Source organism: Oncorhynchus clarkii, chromosome 3 (assembly GCF_045791955.1).
Source record: "Oncorhynchus clarkii lewisi isolate Uvic-CL-2024 chromosome 3, UVic_Ocla_1.0, whole genome shotgun sequence".
In the NCBI taxonomy this organism is placed as follows: Eukaryota; Metazoa; Chordata; class Actinopteri; order Salmoniformes; family Salmonidae; genus Oncorhynchus; species Oncorhynchus clarkii.
This window is the reverse complement of record NC_092149.1, coordinates 53024848-53046936: the sequence shown is the minus strand read 5'-3', so window position 1 is coordinate 53046936 and position 22089 is coordinate 53024848. Positions and strand designations below refer to the sequence as shown.

General features: G+C 40.1%; 1 pseudogene; it reads left to right on the top strand.

Moving 5' to 3' along the window:
* Positions 1–3106: 3106 nt before the first annotated feature.
* Positions 3107–21202, top strand: LOC139385651 (interferon-induced helicase C domain-containing protein 1-like; annotated as a pseudogene).
* Positions 21203–22089: the final 887 nt, after the last annotated feature.

Genomic DNA, 22089 nt, shown 5'->3' with positions numbered 1-22089 from the left:
TGCGGAAGATATTCTATTCCCAGAGGACCGTGAAATTGTATGTAATTGTATGTGTGTAGACTGTATTAGTGCCATATGGAACATTGTCCATAGCCTAAACTCCTATCAAATCATATTACTAATGACCAATAGACCTAGATTTATATTGATGTAATACATCTGTGGACCAGATGAGGGCAGACTAATGTCACTAACTGCACTGCAGCTCTTAATAGGGTATGAGTTTATTATGTGAGTACATTTTTAGTCATGCATTATCCTGTAATTTAACAATTCAACTTCTGTTCTAGATATATTAGCTGAATATCAAAACAGAATAAATATATGTGGGACTCAGGAACTTCTCAGGACTTCTCCATCTTCTTGAAGGTGTTACAGGACACTGAACACCCTGACCTGGTTAAAGAACTGATAGGGAAGACACCTGATGATTACTTGATAAGGATTCATAGATTGCCCATATATTGCCCTTCATGCTAGCCAAAACCATGCTCCTTTGAACTTGAACAGATCTTGTGAGGAATAGTAGCCAGTAGATTCCGACCCTACCGTTACACTTGTTTACATTGAGTTGCCCAGGAGTCAGAACACAATCATGGTTAAATTTAGACTCCATGGAGCCGGCGCAAGATATGGGTCAGAAAACATACCTCAATGCAGGGATGGGATATGCAACTGTACTCCAAATGTTACCTTTATCCACACTGATACATCGAGAAGTTTTCCAGGAAAACTTTTCGTCCTAGCTAGCAGTAGCCACTGCAGCCTTTTTGGAATGGCAGTGTCAGCCAATCAACTTCTTTATTGTTCAATGAGATGTGCCATACCATAATGGCTGCATTGGCTACGCAGCATGAGGATGAAAAGGTCAGTTTTCCGGGAAAACTAGCAGTATTTCAAACTTCTCAATGTATCAGTGTGGCTAAATTTTGAATGTGGAGAACAGTGGCATATCCATTCCCTGCATTGACATTTTCCAACCCATATCTCGCATGCTCCACAGTAACCATGATTGCATTCCGACCCCAGCGTAGGTCAGTGTTAACAAGCGTAATGGTAGGGTTGTAATATGCTAGCTATAAGGAATTGTAGTTTTGAATAAATTGTAAATGCTGATTAGCCTATGTCTTTTCCTCATCATTATATACGTTATATTATAAACCGGGTAGTTTGGATGCTGATTTGCTAAAACAGCATTTAGCCATGTTTATGTGAGACCATATACCATGACTATAATGTTTAGCCTTTTCACCTTGGTAAAAATGCGCCTTTTCTCCTCGATCTGATGGCTGCATCAACAATATTTCAACATGCCGATGTAGAAAATACGCGGTTAGATGAACCTGAGAGAAACCGAAATGAAAACAACATTGTAAAGCAAACAAAGTGGGTACTTACCTACTTCACTGACTGGTGGGCAGAAAAAGGAATATGTGAGTCTAGGAATACAACAAAAATGGAGCTGAACATCATTCTACGGGACTTTCATGGTTCAGTGAGAAACATGAATGATGAAGAATAAGTGGTGTAAAGTACTTAAGTAAAAATAATTTAAAGTACTACTTAATTCGTTTTGGGGGGTATCTGTACTGTACTATTCATATTTTTGACAACTTTTACTTTCACTTCACTACATTCCTAAAGAAAATGATGTACATTTTACTCGATACATTTTCCCTGACACCCAAAAGTACTCGTTACATTTTGAAGGCTTAGCAGGACAAAAAAATGGTTAAATTCACACACTTATCAAGAGACTTTTACTTGAGTAATTTTCTATTACTGTATCTTGACTTTTACTCAAGTATGACAATTGGGTACTTTTTCCACCACTGCGAATAATATGGAATTAGCAGCTACGCTAGACATATCAACGACCCCCCTCTCAGTTTGGCATGGAGTATTCAGAAGAACACCGAATTCACAACGAGCAACAATGTGTCTGTCGGCGTAATTAAAAAGTTGAGTAGAGGGGCACAACAAAGCTGCCCACCAGTGAATGGATACTGTACATATGGTATGTAACTGTTAGCTAGCTAGCAAAATCATTCTAATGTACCCTGACAATATAACTGGAAGCTATGTAGGCCTAACAATTAGCTAACGGTATTTTGTCTTAAATGTTTTAGGTACATAAAAGAGACAATGGGAGTGAACACCCTCTGCAAAATAGCTGTCCTGTCGCAGATTTACACAAACTACTGCCTCGAACCACCATGATCCAGAAACGGTCGGATGCTTGACTAGTGGCACGATAAATACTGTCTTTCAGAGGACACAGATTGGAAACCTCTCTTCAAAGTTCCTGGAGACCAAATCTGGAAGCGACGAAGCGGTGGAGCACTATTCTCTCTGACAACACAGCAGCAGCTCCCCCAGCAAAAAACAAACGGAATCCATTTCCAGCAGCGTAGAGCCCAATAAACGACACCATGAGCAAACCAACAACAAACAATAACGTGGGACAATTTTAAGAAATGGCAACATTCAACATTAATAAATAGGTGGCATGTGTTAGTCACTCTAGAAGTGGCGCTAATGCTTGCTAGCTAGCCTGTGGTTATGTTGCATAGCAACTAGTCAAACAACAAGACTTTTACCGGACTACTTTTTCTGGTGGAATGTATTGATTAAAGCTACATTTTCAATTTAGATGTGTAGTTCCTTGCCTTATTGTGTTGGCAACCGGTTTATAAAAGCAATACAGTGCCTTGCAAAAGTATTCATCCCCCTTGGTGTTTTTCGTATTTTGTTGCATTACAACCTGTAATTAAATTTTTATTTGGATTTCATGTAATGGACATACACAAAATAGGCCAAACTGGTAAAGGGAAATTTAAAAAAGTAACATGTAAAAAAAAAAAATTAAAAACAGAAAAGTGGTGCGTGCATATGTATTCACCCCCTTTGCTATGAAGCCCCTAAATAAGATCTGGTGCAAACAATTACCTTCAGAAGTCACATAATTAGTTAAATAAAGTCCACCTGTGTGCAATCTAAGTGTCACATGATCTGTCACATGATCTCAGTATATCTACACCTGTTCTGAAAGGCCCCAGAGTCTGCAACACCAGTAAGCAAGGGGCACCACTAAGCAAGCGGCACCATGAAGACCAAGGAGCTCCCCAAACAGGTCAGGAACAAAGTTGTGGAGAAGTATAGATCGGGGTTTGGTTATAAAAAAATATCAAAAAGTTTGAACATCCCACAGAGCACCATTAAATCCATTATTAAAAAATTGAAAGAATATGGCACCACAACAAACCTGCCAAGAGAGGGACGCCCACCAAAACTCAAAGACCAGGCAAGGAGGGCATTAATCAGAGAGTCAACAAAGAGACCAAAAATAACCGTGAAGGAGAGAGTGGCCAGAAAAAAGACATTGCTTAAAGAAAAAAATAAGCAAACACGTTTGATGTTCGCCAAAAGGCACGTGGGAGACTCCCCAAACATATGGAAGAAGGTACTCTGGTCAGATGAGACAAAAGTTGAGCTTTTTGGCCATCAAGGAAAACGCTATGTCTGGCGCAAGCCCAACACCCCTCATCACCCCGAGAACACCATCCCCACAGTGAAGCATGGTGGTGGCAGCATCATGCTGTGGGAATGTTTTTCATTGGCAGGGACTGGGAAACTGGTCAGAATTGAAGGAATGATGGATGGCGCTAAATACATGGACTTTCTTGAGGGAAACCTGTTTCAGCCTTCCAAAGATTTGAGACTGGGATGGAGGTTCACCTTCCAGCAGGACAATGACCCTAAGCATACTGCTAAAGCAACAATCGAGTGGTTTAAAGGGAAACGTTTAAATGTCTTGGAATGATCTAGTCAAAGCCCAGACCTCAATCCAATTGAGAATCTGTGGTATGACTTAAAGATTGCTGTACACCAGCAGTACCCATCCAACTTGAAGGAGCTGCAGCAGTTTTGCCTTGAAAAAAGGGCAAACATCCCAGAGGCTAGATGTGCCAAGCTTGCAGCTGTAATTGCTACAAAGTATTGAGCCTGGGGGGGGGGGGGGGGGTGAATAGTTATGCACACTCAAGTTTTCTGTTTTTTTTGTCTTATTTCTTGTTTGTTTCACAATAAAAATATGTTGCACCTTCAAAGTGGTAGGCATGTTGTGTAAATGAAATGATACAAACTCCCTAAAAATACATTTTAATTCCAGGTTGTAAGGCAACAAAATAGGAAAAATAACAAAGGGGGTGAATACTTTCGCAAGCCACTGTAAGGTACCTCAGGTTTTTATTTATTTTTTATTTAACTAGCCAAGTCAGTTAAGAACAAATTCTTATTTACAATGACGGCCTACACTGGCCAAACCTACGGCCTACACCGGACAACGCTGGGCCAATTGTGCAACGCCCTATGGGACTCCCAATCAGGGCTGGTTGTGGTACAGTCTGGTTAGTGGTCTAAGGCCTATATACCACGGCTAAGGGCTGTATCCAGGCACTCCGCGTTGTGTCGTGCATAATAACAACACTTAGCCAGTGGTATTGGCCATATACCACACCCCCTCGGGTCTTATTGCTTAAACATGATCAATACACCAGATACAGTGCATTCGAAAAGTATTCAGATCGGTTGACTTTTTCCACATTTTGTTACATTACAGAATAACTAAAATGGATTTAAAAAAATAATGATCCTCAGCCATCTTCACACTATACCCAATAAAGACAAAGCAAAAACAGTTTTTTGGAACTTTTTGCACATTTATTAGAACCCGATGGTCACTCTGACAGAGCTCTAGAATTCCTCTGTGGAGAACCTTCCAGAAAGACAACCATCTATGCATCACTCCACCAATCAGGCCTTTATGGTAGAGGGGCCAGACAGAAGTCACTCCTCAGTAAAAGACACATGACAGCCCGCTTGGAGTTTGCCAAAAGGTACCTAGAGACTATCAGACCATGAGAAACAAGATTCTCTGGTCTGATGAAACCAAGATTGAACTCTTTGGCCTGAATGCCAAGCGTCACATCTGGAAGAAACCTGACCATCACTAAGGTGAAGCATGGTGTTACTAGCATCATGCAGTGGGGATGTTTTTCAGCGGACGGGACTGGAAAACTAGGCAGGATCGAGGGACAGATGAACGGAGCAAAGTACAGAGAGATCCTTGATGAAAACCTGCTCCAGAGCACTCAGGAACTCAGACGGTGGCAAAAGGTTCACCTTCCAACAGGACAATGACCCTAGTTTACCAACATTTAAACAAATAAAATAAAAATAATCTTTGTCATTATGGATTATTGTGTGTAGATTGATGCGAAAAACAACAACAATTTAATACATTTTAGAATAATGCTATTACGTAACAAAATGTGGAAAAGGTGAAGGGGTCTGAATACTTTCTGAATGCACTGTATATAGTCATAGTGAACTCCTCTTTATACAAAGTTGGGAACCATCAAAAAGTCGCACTTTAAGGGGAGTTCTAATCCATCCCTCATTCTACAGTCCGCAGTTCTGGATTAAGTTAGCAGCACTTGTATCGTGTCAGTTAGCATTCAACTCGAAACAAACTTTGGTGGAATCGGTTGAATAATTTATGGGAAGAGTGAGGAAATGCTGGAAATATGTAGGAGGAGCTTGTCAAGCTGGCTTCAAATGAAAGCCAAATGTGCAATGAAACCCAGGGCGGTATTCTTTTTGTATGTTTACCTTAAGTCAACAGGAAGTTACTCACTCACTGTTCTTGTTTCTTCTGAACATGCTGTGATGTCAGTCCTATATTGCATCATGTCCTCCTAACATTACTTGAAAGCTCTCTTCATTGTTTTATGGATTTTAAACATTCAAATTACATGTCAGGACCTTCAATCAAAGCTCAACAGCTGATGTTTCGCTGATATAAAAGTATTATACCAGATCACTTAAAATAATTCGATGAATATGTAATTATAGTAAAGTTATAATAAGCATTTTGGGGGGTTAAAGGAAACATTTGCACTTCTCCTGAACAGAATTTTGTACCAGAGTTATAAACTAATAGAGGGGCACTTGTACATCAAGTTAAAGCATACGTTGCAGACAGTCCCATGCTTCTGGTGCACAATAGGAAAAGACTGTCTTGCCGAACTCAGTAGTGGACCGCAGGACTATAAGTAGTTAGCAACCTTCTAGTAAACTGCATCGGGTAAGTCAAATCAAATTGTATGAGTCGCTTACACATTTTTCAGATGTGCAGGGAAATGCTTGTAGCAAAGTTGCCTAGGAGCTAAGAACAGGGCTACCATGTCTGTTGGCGCCATATTGTTAGTTATGAAGGAGAGCAGGCTAAATAAGAATTTGTTCTTAACTGACTTGCCTAGTTAAATAAAGGTTAACTACAGAGGTCGAGAGGGAGTTTACCCAGAAGGGCTTTGTTTATGAAAACATATACTATGCATGTAAAGCGAGGACCAGCCCATTAGTAACAAAGCGCAAGGATGCATGATAAACTGAGTCCAGTCTGTAATTAATCACCATAATCCAACGGAAAGTAAGCCTTGTTACGAAAATAAAAACCCAATTTCACTATTGTTGCTTGTACTTGAGTTTTGAATAAGATAGCATGAAAGGAACTTGCAGTTGATTTCCCATTTGGAGGAGAATCCATAGTTTGGGTAAGAGGAAAATGGAATCAGAGAGAAGTTTGAATGGAAGAGTTCCTAGAGCCTGTCCTATTTGGCTCAGAGAATATGTTCCATGTGTATCATGGACAAACCACACAGAGGTTAAACAGGACGGAACATAGCCAAAGCTCCAAATTGCAACCACATGCTATTTAGACTCCATAAAAGGTCTAAAGAAAGGGTTGGATGTTGTTGCATGGTTATGATTCATTAGTGAAATAGCATTTTACCAAACAAAAAATGTGTGCTTCCTCCTCATAACTGCATTTAGTCAAATAAAGTCCCAACACAACTCTGCAAGCATCAGGTCAAATAGCGTTTAATTTCAGTTTCATCATCACATTTGTTGAATTAAATTACATGTCATAGCTTTGTGTACATACAAAAACTACTTGACCAAAAGTATGTGGACTGCTCGTCAAACATCTTATACCAAAATCATGGGCATTAATATGGAGTTGGTCCTCCCTTTGCTGCAATAACGGCCTCTAAACTTCTGGGAAGGCTTTCCACTAGATGTTGGAACATTTCTGTGGGGACTTGCTTCCATTCAGCCACAAGAGCATTAGTGAGGTAAGGCACTGATGTTGGGCGATTAGGCCTGGCTTACAGTCGACGTTCCAATCCATCCTAAAGGTGTTCAATGGGGTGAGGTCAGGGCTCTGTGCAGGCCAGTCAAGTTCTTCCACACCGATCTTGACAAACCATTTTATGGACCTGTATGGACCTCACTTTGTGCATGGGGGCGGGGGGGGGGGGGGGGGCATTGTCATGCTGAAACAGGAAAGGGCCTTCCCCAAACTGTTGCCACAAAGTTGGAAGCACAGAATCGTCTAGAATGTAATTGTATGCTGTAGTGTTAAGATATCCCTTCACTGGGACTAAGGGACCTAGCCCGAACCATGAAAAACAGCCCCAGACCATCATTCCTCCTCCACCAAACTTTACAGTCGGCACTATGCATTGGGGCAGGTAGTGTTCTCCTGGCAACCCAGATTTGTCCGTTGGACTGCCAGATGGTGAAGCGTGATTCATCACTCCAGAGAACGTGTTTCCACTGCTCCAGAGTCGGAGAGCTTTACACCGCTTTACACCGCATTGCTTGGGTTCGGCTGCTCCGCCATGGACATCCATTTCATGAAGCTCCCAACTAACAGTGAATGTGCTACTTTGCTTCCAGAGACTGTTTGGAACTAGGAAGTGAGTGTTACATCCGAAGACAGAGGATTTTTACGCTCTGCGTGCTTCAGCACTCATCAATCTCATTCTGTGAGCTTATGTGGCCTACCACTTTGCGGACTGAGCCGTTGTTGCTCCTAGACATTTTCAACTTTACAATAACAGCACCCACAGTTGACAGGGACAGCTCTAGCAGGGCAGACATTTGATGAACTGACTTGTTGGAAAGGTGGCATCCTATGACGGTGGGTGCCACGTTGAAAGTCACTGAGCTTTTCAGTAAGGCCATTCTACAGCCAATGTTTGTGTATTGAGATTGCATGCCTGTGTGCTCAATTTATACATCTGTCAGAAACGTGTGTGGCTAAAATAGCCGAATACGCTAATTTGAAGGGGTGTCCACATACTTTTGTGTATAGAGTGTAGGTCTCGGTTTTCCAGGAAGCCTCTCCTTTCTTTTTGTTGTCAGAAAGAGATTTGTATTTATGTTAATGATGTCTTGAGATCATAATCTTTCACACGCTAACACTTGAATTTAATTATGAGTAAGTGTATGCCCTTTCAGAGGCAACGTTTACTCTGCTCACCTCACGTAATAGTGATGACTGATTGGTTCACTTTATAAATCCTCCAATTGATATTTATGGCATGAATCCACCAGAAGGGGTATATGACATCATAATGATGATGTGGAGTGATGATGAGTCATGGGACGTCAATGTGATGTGGCAGGTGAGCTAACAGGAGGACAAGGACAGGTGAAGCCTGACACATTGATGCTGATAGCTCCTGTCACTCAAACCAGCCTCTGATGACACCATAGTGTTGTACTGCCTTGATTTCGACTTACTGTCAATCTTGCTTACATTACTCTGCTATCAAGATCGTGAATCCCCACAAGAAAAAATAAATGTTATACTGCATAGCTACTCTGGAAGTTGGGCACAATGCTTGATGTGAGCAGATCCAATACATCTGAGGTGATGTTGTGTTTCCATGAACCAGTGGCATGTGTGTTGCTCTGCTAAAATAGTATATTGGAAATGCTTCATAATATATTGACGTAGTAGACAGAAAACCAGTCTGTGTGGGATTCGTATCTTATTGACATGGCATTAACCATGGATAATGGAGGCATTTCCTCTCTAATAAGTCAGAGGTCAGGGAATTGCTAATAAAAGAAAAGGAGTCCACAAAGTTCAATGTCTATTTCCTATTGAGTTTAGGATCTTATCTCTCCATCTCCATAGTTTTGTGTTGCATGAGTCCAATTTAATAGTGTCCCTTCAGGCAAGACAGAGACCACTAACATACAATGTCTGGGAGACAGTAGGGAGATTTAAAAGTGTTCCATGTCTATACAGTATGATGTTGTTTTAACAGCAGGGTTGAGAAGGACACAGTTCAGCGTAACACCAAACCCCATACAATGACAAACCAAGCCTTGACTTGCTGGGAATGTTGTAACCGTAGGCCCTAATTGTAGGGTGCTGACGTGGGCAGCAGTTTTGTTATGAACCTCTCTACTCTGCTGTACTTTAGAGTGCTTTCCTGCTGCTTGAGGCTCTAGAAAAGATGACATTGTTCTTCAAAATTATCAGATGGCCATGGCCCGCCTTGGAGGGAAAAAACATCATCATATGCCTCTCAAAGGAAGTGGTAAAACCAGAGTTGCCGTTTATATTGTCCTGGTTAAGAAGGTACTAACTCCAGTTTTCCATAAAATGTCTTATGCAAACAATCTGTGTCTGTATGCTTGTGTATTGTAGCAAAGCTATATGGATCACAAATAACTGCTAGCTCAGTATAGTACTGGGCAAGACATAATTTGTGTCTCTCTACTCTTCACAAAGTTTATGTTAAAAAGTATGAAAATACCCCACTACAACATTTCAGCTTGGCACAGACTTTCTATATCTGAAAAAAACCCTTGTCATATGACATCTAGCGGGTTTCACATGGGATGATAAAACCTATTTTCTTCTCTTTAGAAAGTGTTGCGTATAAATGATGTGTATCCCAAAATACATCCCAATCCATGTGACCAATTTGAGGAATATCATTCAATAAAACCCACCATGTGATATGCATCTTCATTAAAGTAGAGATTTAAAAAATTACTTTCCTAGTGCTGTTTCTGCGAGGAAAGGGAGTGTTTCCCCATCCAAGTACCTCCACAAACTGAAAACCAATCAACCTACTTGAAACCCCCCCTCAAACAAAGTGAACCGCTTTTGTGTCACCAGTCGAGTCTATTGATTAACTCTGTTGATAAATAGTGGCATTTTCAAACACGACAGTGAGAAATCCAGTATATCATTGTTTTTAGAGGCAGACCCTCACATCTTTCATCTTTTTAATAATGTGTTCTCCTTCAGGTGCCCCTGGTGGAGCAGCACTACTTCACAGAGTTCTGGAAGTTCCTGAAACACAAATACAATGTGGAGAGGGTCAGTGGGGACTCCTAGCTCAAAATCTCCTTCATAGAGATTGACCAGACAAATGCTATCATCATCTGTACGGCCCAGATTCTGGAGAACTACTTGAAAAGGCCTCACGGTGGAGATGATGACGGGATTCAACTTTCAGGTTTGACATTTCTTGATTACGACAATGTGAATGATGATGGTAGTAATGGTAATTAACAAATCTACAGGTAGCTGTTCACGTTCATGCAAATCTTTGACCGTCTGTTTTTTCTCAGCCAATGCTTTGCCTTACCCCAAAGTTAGTTTGCTGCCCACAGCTGTGGAAGTTACCAGGGATTTGAATTTTGGAATCGAAAGTAAACAGGAGTGTGTTTCCTCTGAGAATTCATCTGACAGGTTTTTGTCAGTCAGTTGCTTCTGGCTCTCCTGTTTGCTCTTGCTGGCACTCGCCAGTCCAAGGTGGAATATCCCTCAGTGTAACATATGCTGTTTGTTGAAACGCCTGAGAGGATTCCATTTTTTCTGCTGCTTTCCAGGCCACACGTCTGTTCAAGCCATCAGTGTGTGCCTTATCAAATTCTCAAGAGAGCCTCTGTCACTGCATCAGACTGAATGTTCTACTCCAGGCTCCTATGCCCCTCCGGGGAAGTGATTTGTAGCACTCCTGTTTAAAGTTGTATTTATGAATGTTCATACCTCATCACACATCTCTCGTTGCTGTGAAATGCACATTTAACCCCCCTTCTGATAAATGGCCTCTAGCGCCACAGCAGTCATGCGGTGTGGTTGAAACTGCATCGTAGACTTCCTAGAAAAGTGGTGGTTAGTGTGGGAGTACCTCAGACAGAGGCAGGGAGGAAGACTGACATTTGTGGGTGTCAATAAGCCACTTGTATATTTACAGCACTAGCATTATGGGAGAGAAAACAAAGGAGAGGTTGAATACCGGTAGTAAAGCTGTTCCTAGGAAGCCGACAGCAATGTAACCAGACCTACGGTACAATGTAATGGGAAAATCAGACATTAGAGGAGAGAAAGTGATCAGCAGACCAAGCTGGCCTCAGCAGATGCTTTTCTACAATCTATGAGGGTCAGGCGGTTTTAGACTGTTGAATGAGTAATAGCAGGGATGTTGATGATTTGAAGTGTACACCAGCTGTGACCTGCAGTGTATCCATCATATGACACATATTCTTACGTTAAACCGATACATTTCATTGTCTTTCTGTTGACTTGATTGTTGACTTGTGTTTTGCTCCGTATTTCTGTTGTGTAGATGTGTCACTGATTGCCATCGCACACAAAAAGGGATGGGTCTACACCAGTAGAAAAAAAGGTTCCAAAAGGGTTCTTTGAAGAGGGATCGGGTTCTACCAAGAATGGTTTTGATCTGAAGAACCCCTTTTTGGAAGACAAAGGTTATTTGCAAGGCAAAGTGTTCTACTATAACCTTTAACTTCATAAGAACTGTTGATGGAAGAAAGGGTTCTTTCATGATTTTTTGGAAGGCAAGAGGGCTTCTTTAGAAGGCAAGAAGGATTCTATATAGAAACGTATATTGTATTTCCTAGCATGCTCTATTGCAGGGTAATTTTCATAATTGTTGGTTTTAATATCTGTGTTTTTGAAATGATTTATTAATCTCATGCTACACAAAGATAAATAGCATAGATTTTTCTAAACTCATCCACTCTGTTAGTAGTTGGACTTATTGCACCCGTTACTGAGATGGTTGTTCCAGTTTAGATGATTGGGGTAGTCTCAGCATCCAATCATCCCTACCCTTGCAGTCATTCTGAATGTAGGTTGAGGGTGATAAAAAATTCCACTTGTTGGATATCCTAACTCTTGATTCCTATATGAATTAAACATCACTTTGCAAGCCAACATAATGTGACTTTCAGGCCTGATGTGGCTTGTAAACCAGGAGTTTCCTAACACTACTGTGTTAGGGTAAAACTTGACCGTCAAAGAAAGGTTTTATGATATACAGTGCTGTCAGAAAGTATTCACACTACTTGACTTTTATCACATGTTGTTGTGTTACAGGCTGAATTTAAAACAGATTACATTGAGAATGTTGGTCACTGGCCTACACACAATGCCCCATAACGTCAAAGTGGAATTAGGTTTTTAGACATTTTTACAAATTAATTAAAAACGAAAAGCTGAAATGTCTTCAGTCAATACGTATTTGTTGTTATGGCAAGCCTAAATATATTCAATAGTAAAAATGTTCTTAACAAGTCACATAATATGTTGCAAGCACTCACTCCATGTGGAATAATAGTGTACAACATGATTTTTTAAATGAGAACTTCCTCTCTGTACCCCATACATACAATTATCTGTTAGGTTTTCCAATGCCTTGCAAAGAAAGGCACCTATTGGTAGATGGGTAAAATAATAAAAAGCAGACATTGAATATCTCTTTGAGCATGGTGAAGTTATTAATTAGTGTGTCAATGGTGTATCAATACACCCAGTCATTACAGAGATACAGGCGTCCTTCCTAACTCAGTTGCCGGAGAGGAAGGAAACCGCTCAGGGATTTCATCATGACGCCAATGGTGACTTTAAAACAGTTATAGAGTTGAATGGTTGTGAAAAACTAAGGATGGATCAGGAAAATTAAAGTTACTCCACAATACGAACCTAAATGACAGTGAATGAGTGAAAATAAAGAAGCCTGTACAAAGTCCTAAACATTCATCCTGTTTGCAATAAGGCACTGAAGTACAAAAATATGGCAAAGAAATTAACTTTATGTCCTGAATACAAAGGTTTATGTTTGGGGCAAATACAACACATCACTCTGCCATGCTGTATAATGATAGGAGACAGGCGCAGGAATACGTGATCGTTTTTTTTATTTCTCCACCCAAAATAAAGTAAGTCATGACAATGACGTAGACGAAGCCCAAAACGAACACGTGTATATACAGTTGAAGTTGGAAGTTTACATACACTTAGATTGGAGTCATTAAAACTCGTTAAAACCACTCCACAAATGACTTGTTAACAAACTATAGTTTTGGCAAGTCGGTTAGAACATCTACTTTGTGCATGACACAAGTCATTTTCCAACAAATGTTAACAGACAGATTATTTCACTTATAATTCACTGTGTCACAACTCCAGTGGGTCAGAAGTTTACATAAATTGACTGTGCCTTTAAACAGCTTGGAAAATTCCAGAAAATGATGTCATGGCTTTAGAAGCATCTGATAAGCTAATTGACATCATTTTTGGCAATCGGAGGTGTACATGTGGATGTATTTCAAGGCCTACCTTCAAACTCAGTGCCTCATTGCTTGACATCATGGGAAAATCTAAATAAATCAGCCAAGACCTCCACAAATTGTAGACCTCCACAAATCTGGTTCATCCTTGGGAGCAATTTCCAAACACCTCAAGGTACCATGTTCATCTGTACAAACAATAGTACGCAAGTATAAACAGCATGGGACCACGCAGCCATCATACCGCTCAGGAAGGAGACACGTTTTGTCTCCTAGAGATGAACGTACTTTGGTGCGAAAAGTGCAAATCAATCCCAGAACAACAACAAAGAACCTTGTGAAGATGCTGGAGGAAACAGGTACAAAAGTATCTATATCCACAGTATAACGAGTCCTATATCGATATAACCTTGAAAGGCCGCTGAGCAAGGAAGAAGCCACAGCTCCAAAACAGCCATAAAAAAGACAGACTATGGTTTGCAACTGCACATGGGAACAAAGATTGTACTTTTTGGAGAAATGTCCTCTGGTCTGATGAAACAAAAATAGAACTGTTTGGCCATAATGACCATCATTATATTTGGAGGAAAAAGGGGGATGCTTGCAAGCCGAAGAACACCATCCCAACCGTGAAGCACGGGGGTGGCAGCATCATGATGTGGGGGTGCATTGCTTACGACTTCAACTGTATATAACACAGGAAGGTAAACCCAACAAAAGCATGATGTGTAATCCTCTAAATAACTCTTCATGTTTTTAAGCATGGTGGTGGCTGCATCATGCTATGGGTATGCTTGTCATTGGCAAGGACAGGAGGTTTGTGTATAAAAAATAAATGGAATAGAGCTAAGCTCAGGAAAAATCCTTGTCACGACTTCCACCGAAGTCGGCCCTTCCCCTTTATTCGGGTGGTGTTCAGCGGTCGACGTCTAGTCACTACCGATCCATTTTTCTGTTTCGTTTTGTTTTGTCTGATTACACACACACCTGTTTTACATTCCCTCATTACATTCCCTATTTAACCATCTGACATACATTTCTGTTCTGTCCGTGATTGTTCATGTCGTTAGTGGTTGTGTTTGTGTTAGAGTTGTGTTGTATATTCCTATTTGGAATTTTGCTTTATTCTTTGAGTAAACTCAGTTAGATTACTCTATACCTGCGCCTGACTCCGCTTTCTCTCTGCACCCAATCGCTGACAATCCTAGAGGAAAAGGTGGTTCAGATTGCTTTCCAAAAGACACGGGAGAAAAATGAACCCTTCAGTAGGACAATAACCAAAAGTACAAGGCCAAATATACACTGGAGTTGCTTTCGAAGACGACATTGATTGTTCCTGAGTGGGCTAGTTCCAGTTTTGACTTAAATCACCTTTAAAAAAATCAATGGCAAGACTTGAAAATGGCTGTCTAGCAATGATCAACAACCAACTTGACAAAGCTTGAAGAACTTTTTAAAGAATATTGTGGAAATATTGTACAATCCAGGTGTCCAAAGCCCTTAGAGACTTACGCAGAAAAACTCACAGCTGTAATCGCTGACAAAGGAAATTCTAAAATGTATTGCTTCAGGGAGCTGAATACTTATGGAATCAAGATATATACAAAAAGTGTTTTATTTTTCGTAAATTATAACAATTGTTAAAAAAAATGTTTTTTTTCACTTTGACATTACAGATTATTTTGTGTAGATCGTTGACAATTTTTTTAAATAATAATAATTTTAGCCATTTTAATCCCACCTTGTAACACAGCAAAATGTGGAATAAGTCAAGGGGTGTGAATACATTCTGAAGGCAATGTATGTAATGTATTGTCATATATAATTAAATTGTAAAGGCTAATAAGGCTGGTGGAACCATTAGTTCTAGGAGAAACACTAAAAAAAAGGGTTCTCGGAAGAACCCTTCGTAGAAAAAAAAAACAAGAATGAATCGCATGACCGATTGGTTTACAAAACAACAATTGCACAGGGTTCTAGGAAAAACCTTAAAATTCTAAAGTTGTTATTGGTAGAACCCTTCATAGAGGATTCTAGGAAAAACCTTAAAATTATAACGTTGTTATTGGTAGAACCCTTCATAGAGGATTCTAGGAAAAACCTTAAAATTATAAAGTTGTTATTGGTAGAACCCTTCATAGAGGATTCTAGGAATAACTTTAAAATTGTAAAGTTGTTATTGGTAGAGCCATTCATAGAGGGTCCTAGGCAGAACCCTTCATAGAGTGTTCTAGTTAGAACCATATACAGGGGTTTCTATGAATAACCCTACATGAAGGGTTCTAGGGAGAACCCTCTGCAAAGGCTTCTACCTAGCACCAAATAGGGTTCCCCAATGGGGACAAACCGAAGAACCCTATATGGTTCTACTTAGCACCTTTTTTTCTAAGATTGTACAACCACATTCTGATCCATTACCTGAAGCAGAAGCACAAAAACGCCACATTAAGGAAAGAGCAGAAGGATACAGTGCCCCCCCCCCCCCCCCCCCCCCCCCCCCCACAGACCCTGGGCTTGGCCGTCTCACCCGGCGTTGGGGGAGCCAATAAAATGGAAGAAGCCGAGGAGCACATTCTACAAGTAAATAACATGCATTACTAAGCTACATCTATTATCTCTTTCTCTCTCTCTAGACACACACACACCCTCATCATTCTCATTCTTGCCCTCCCTCTGTTCATTGAACAATTTCCTCCCTCCCAGTCAAGCAGTTCCCCACCCTCCCTCAGTCCCTCCCTCATTCAGTTAGTACACTGCTCAGTGCAAACCCCTGCTCAGCCAAGCTGTTTCCAATGTTCCACATGGCCCCCGCACTCCAGGCAGCCATAAATCTTACCATGCCTCTCATACTTTCACCACACAGGAAAATGTTGGAAACAGCTTTTTATTTTAACTCTCTACAGGTCACACTGAACCGATGATGAAAAAGTTATTGTTGTTTTATTTTATCACTAATCTATGTGACTGAATTAATGGAACACTACTTTGGAAGTATTGAATTGCTCATCTTTATTACAGAGTTAGATGGTTTCTGATAAATGTGAAACCTTGTCATATTAGTTTGGATGTTTTTGCTCATTCATTCAACTCATGTTTTGTCTTTTGTAGATCTGTGCAAACTTGGACTCATAAAAAATTATGACAGTAAACCTTGAGGAAAACAAAAAAGAACAACACTAAAACATTGCCACTCCTGAACAGAGAAAATAGGTACTCTTGTTATTTCCAGTAGAGAGAGACAATGAATTAAGAGATGCATATACTGAAACCCTACCTGCGACCTAGGCACCCAGAGCAGTGGGTGGTCCGGAAATAACAAAATGATGAGATAACACGGTTATTTTCATGTTCTACTGTACTTGAAGGCTACCGATAAGATTATTTTTCAACCATTTTTCATACCAAGTGTCATGACACCCTGTTATACCCCAAATGTACATTCCAAAGCAATTATCAATGTTTTCCTACAGCTGCAAAAGAGGAGAATCAGAAGGTGAATGTTTGTGCTGAGCATCTACGGCAGTACAACTAGGCCTTGTACCTGAGCCGGGACAAATACTTTTACGAGGAGCTGAAGAAGAAAGTGGCCCCTGAGGGCGAGGTGGCCATCATTAAGACCGACACAGAGAGATTCCTCTTCACACTTTTTAAAGGTAGCATACTGTATATCTAGTGTTTTTAGTCTGTAAAGTAGCCCTACATTGATGTCTGGGAGTTTAACTATTTTGCATGGCTTTCTTCCAAATATACTTTCTTGCAGATAGCAAAGAGAATGTTCAGGAATTGGCTAAGCTTCCCCAGTATGAATATAATAGCCTTTCTAAGTTGAGAACCAAGATCCTGCAAGAATTTACATTTAGAGAGAAGGAGAGGGGGATCATGTTCACCAAGACCCATTGCAGTGCCATTGCATTAGCTCAATTGGTTCAGGAGAACTCAAAGTTTGAGGAAGTCTGAGTAAAAGCTTGCCATGTGATTGGAGGAGACCAGAGTAAAGTGAAACCAATGACTGCTGTGAGTGTACTGTTTCCAATTTTACAAAGACTGGCTGCCAGCCAAGTCTGCTGTTTACTTAAATAGATGATATGATCAAAACTACTTTGAAAACATTGAATGTGTGAAAATGTACTTAAATTGATGATTGTAGTATTCGATCAAAGTGGTTCATCTTTGTTTGACTAATTAATTAATGATGTCACACATCCTGTGGTCTGTAAAGTTGTGCTTAGGTACATTGTATTCAATCATTTAATATACAGTGTATTCGGAGAGTATTCAAACCCCTTGACTTTTTCCATATTTTGTCATGTTACAGCCTTATTTTGAAATTGATTATATTGTTTCTTCCCCTCATCAATCTACACACAATACCCCATAATGACAAAGCAAAAACAGAAATATCACATTTACATAAGTATTCAGACCCTTTACTTTGTACTTTGTTGATGCACCTTTGGCAGCGATTACAGCCTCGAGTCTTGGCACACCTATATTTGGGGAGTTTCTCCCATTTTTCTCTGCAGATCCTCTCAAGCTCGCTGCACAGTATCTATTTATATATATACAAATATTTCATAAATTTTACGATGAGGCTGTAACGCAACAAAATGTGGAAAAAGTGAAGGGCTCTGAATACTTTCCAAATGCACTGTATTTTATTTTGCCCACATTTGTGTCTATCAGGCAGAACAAAGGGAAGTTTTGGAACACGGAGATTGCAACAACAGTGGCTGAAGACGGTCTGGACATAGCAGCATGTAACATTTTGATACGATAGCTTGTGACCAATGAGATCACTATGATTCTGGTCAGTGATTTAAAAGGTTAACTGGCTTTGCCAAAAAACAGGTTATTATTAGTCAATATCCAAGGTGTCATTATTAACTAAGAACTATGAACTAAGATTCTCTATTGTCCGCTAACTCTTTGGTATGCGCCACATGAGATAAATAAATAGTATAATGCATTAGCAGTGTAATGGTGTATAATGTATAACGGTTAGCAGACAATGTATTCACGGTATAACGGTTAGCAGACAATGTATTCACGGTATAACGGTTAGCAGACAATGTATTCACGGTATAACGGTTAGCAGACAATGTATTCACGGTATAACGGTTAGCAGACAATGTATTCACGGTATAACGGTTAGCAGACAATGTATTCACGGTATAACGGTTAGCAGACAATGTATTCACGGTATAACGGTTAGCAGACAATGTATTCACGGTATAACGGTTAGCAGACAATGTATTCACGGTATAACGGTTAGCAGACAATGTATTCACGGTATAACGGTTAGCAGACAATGTATTCACGGTATAACGGTTAGCAGACAATGTATTCACGGTATAACGGTTAGCAGACAATGTATTCACGGTATAACGGTTAGCAGACAATGTATTCACGGTATAACGGTTAGCAGACAATGTATTCACGGTATAACGGTTAGCAGACAATGTATTCACGGTATAACGGTTAGCAGACAATGTATTCACGGTATAACGGTTAGCAGACAATGTATTCACGGTATAACGGTTAGCAGACAATGTATTCACGGTATAACGGTTAGCAGACAATGTATTCACGGTATAACGGTTAGCAGACAATGTATTCACGGTATAACGGTTAGCAGACAATGTATTCACGGTATAACGGTTAGCAGACAATGTATTCACGGTATAACGGTTAGCAGACAATGTATTCACGGTATAACGGTTAGCAGACAATGTATAACTCAATCTGCATCATCATACTTTTAGCATCACTTCAAGCTCCCGTTGCCATGGTTTAATGAGAGCATGTTTACTGTTTTTATGTCTTAGGCCCGAGGCAGAGGCGAGGACAGTAGTTACACTTTAGTGGCGGGGGAGAGGGTTCTGGGGTTGCTGAGCGAGAGTGTCAGTGAGTACCATGAGAAGATAATGAGCAAAGCCACCGATGAAGTCAAGAAATTAGATCAAGAGGAATATGATAAAAGGATATGCCTCCACTCTCAAATCGTAACTTCCAGCTTGATATTAAATGAATTGTTTTCCTGCAATTGAGTAAAATCATTTTAAGATTTGATTGACTTCTCGAACCTAGTTGAGTCCACATCCGTAATGTAAAAAATGTAAATACTAATTGTGTTTCAATTGTTTGTTGCTAGATAAAGGAATTTCACATTCAGGCGATCATGGATGAAAGAGTGCGAACAACCATGGAAAAGCGGAAAGGCATGAAATAGGAGACCCCGTCCAAAGTGAAGCTCAGCTGTGGAAGCTGCAATAAACCAGTCAATGTGAAACACCAATTTAAGTATGTTCTGCTGCAAACACTGTCCTCTTGTCAAAGTAACCCAACATGTGCAAGCCTAATATTTAGTACACAGTTGTTGGTAAATATTTTTTGTCATGCACACATGTTATAGCGTTAGAAAATTGAAATATATACCCCAAAACCCAATATTTTAATTTACAATGCATACCTCGATACAGAATCCAGACCCTCAACGAAAGATTAAGTTATTACTGAAACAATGTTTGAATGAATAGTTCCCGGCGAAAGAGAAATCAAATAGAAAACCCATCACTTACTGAGAGGCTAACGGACTACAAGACCGTTTCATAGCATGCAAACTGTGGACAGGTAGGCCTATTCCCTGTCCTAATTCTGTAAAGAGAGAAAGATGTTGGTGTTGACCTATAATAGACAACATTTGACATTAAAGTCTGAAAGGCACTTGCTCATCTAGCAAATCAGGAGTACGTTTTGTTGCCTGAAGATTATGATCACTTGCCTGAAAATGTAAATTAACTTTTTACAAGCAGGAAAGCCATAGGCTGACTGTAGAAAACATTACAAACACATTTCTAATATTAAGTTGCACACCCTTTTGCCATCAGACAGACTCAATTCGTCAGGGCATGGACTCTACAAGGTGTCAATCGTTCAACAGGGATGCTGGCCAATGTTGACTCAAATGCTTCTCACAGTTGTGTCAAGTTGGCTGGATGTCCTTTGGGTGGTGGACCATTCTTGATACACACAGGAAACTGTTGTGTGAAAAACCCAGCAGCATTGCAGTTGTTGACACACTTAAACCGGTGTGCCTGGCACCTACTACTATACCCCATTCAAAGGCACTTAAATACTTATTTAACCTGTCTCCTCCCCTTCATCTACACTGATTGAAGTGGATTTAGCAAGTGACATCAATAAGGGATCATAACTTTCACCTGGATTCACCTGATCATGGAAAGAGAAGGTGTTCCTAATGATTTGTACTCTCAGTGTATATTTCCTGCTTTTCACCTACACATAGGGGATGAATCAGAAAGATCAGAATTCTTAGTATTTTTGTTGTTATCTGGAAGGAAAAAAAACTCAGAGGATGCTGAACTTGCCCGACTGCCATAAATTGTCTGTCTTGGGACAATTGGGAGGAACCAAAATGATCCGTTTTAGGCTACTGGAATTCTTTCTGTTTGGTTGTTTTACCTGCACAATGGGGCAACCTCCGAGGAGGCTCGTCTTGCGCGTCTGCTCAGTTCACTTGCCCCAGGCAATAAGGCAACCTTTAAAAAAAAAACTGAAAAGATATTCAAACATTTAAATCCATATCTACTGTAAGTGCATGTTACAAAGCTAATGTCAGTTGTCCACTCTCATTGATTTCTTCCTGCAGAGATGGGGTTCAATAATGCTCTACAGTGGAATTGAGGTACTTCCTGCTGACGTGTGATGAGAAGAAGAAGAACATCAAGTGGAGTGAGCTGGGTATCCAGTTACCTGCCTCTGACTATGCTGAACATGCTCAATTTGTGGTTAAAGCTCAGAGGATGAAGAATCACTGTATAACATGGTAGCTACAAGAATTGTTGGCAAATAGTAAGGATCAAAATAAATGTGTGATGCTCCCTGTACTTTTGGTAGTTGGACTTAATAAATCAGCCTTATTTTCACTGAAAATTACACATGTTCAAACTGTATGTGACTTTTATATGTTTTATTGCGAAGACCGTTAAATGCGCAATGATATTGGGGGTTTCAGATGCCTTTTTCTTTATTTTAACAAGTTGCCAATTGCAATTAAATGAATCATAGTCATTGTCATTTAATTGAATTATGCAATCAGTAAATGTTGAATCAAATGGATAATAGGCTTGCATAAAAAAAAGGGATCCTAGAGAAAAGATTCCATTACTTATGTGCCCTAGATATTTCCATGCTTACTCACTGACTCTGAAAAAACGGGTTTAGCAGGAAGAGTGCTGAGAGAGGAAGATGACTAGTTGAATATGATGTGCAAACATTTCACAGTTGTCCTTGATCTGTGCTCCTAGATGAGCTCTTAATGTGTCAGACACTGCATTTGCTTCCGTCAGTAACAACGTAATTACACAATTATTGTCACATACCCTGGATAGGTGCAGTCAAATGTATTGTTTTACAGGGTCAACCATAGTAGTAAGTCACTCATGGAACAAATTAGGCTTAAGTGCCTTGCTCAAGGGCACATCAACAGACTTTTCACCTTGTCAGCTTGGGTATTCGAACCAGCGACCTTTCGGTTACTAACCGGAATGGATCAAACTAAAGATGATAATGAACTTCTTCACACTTCCTCTC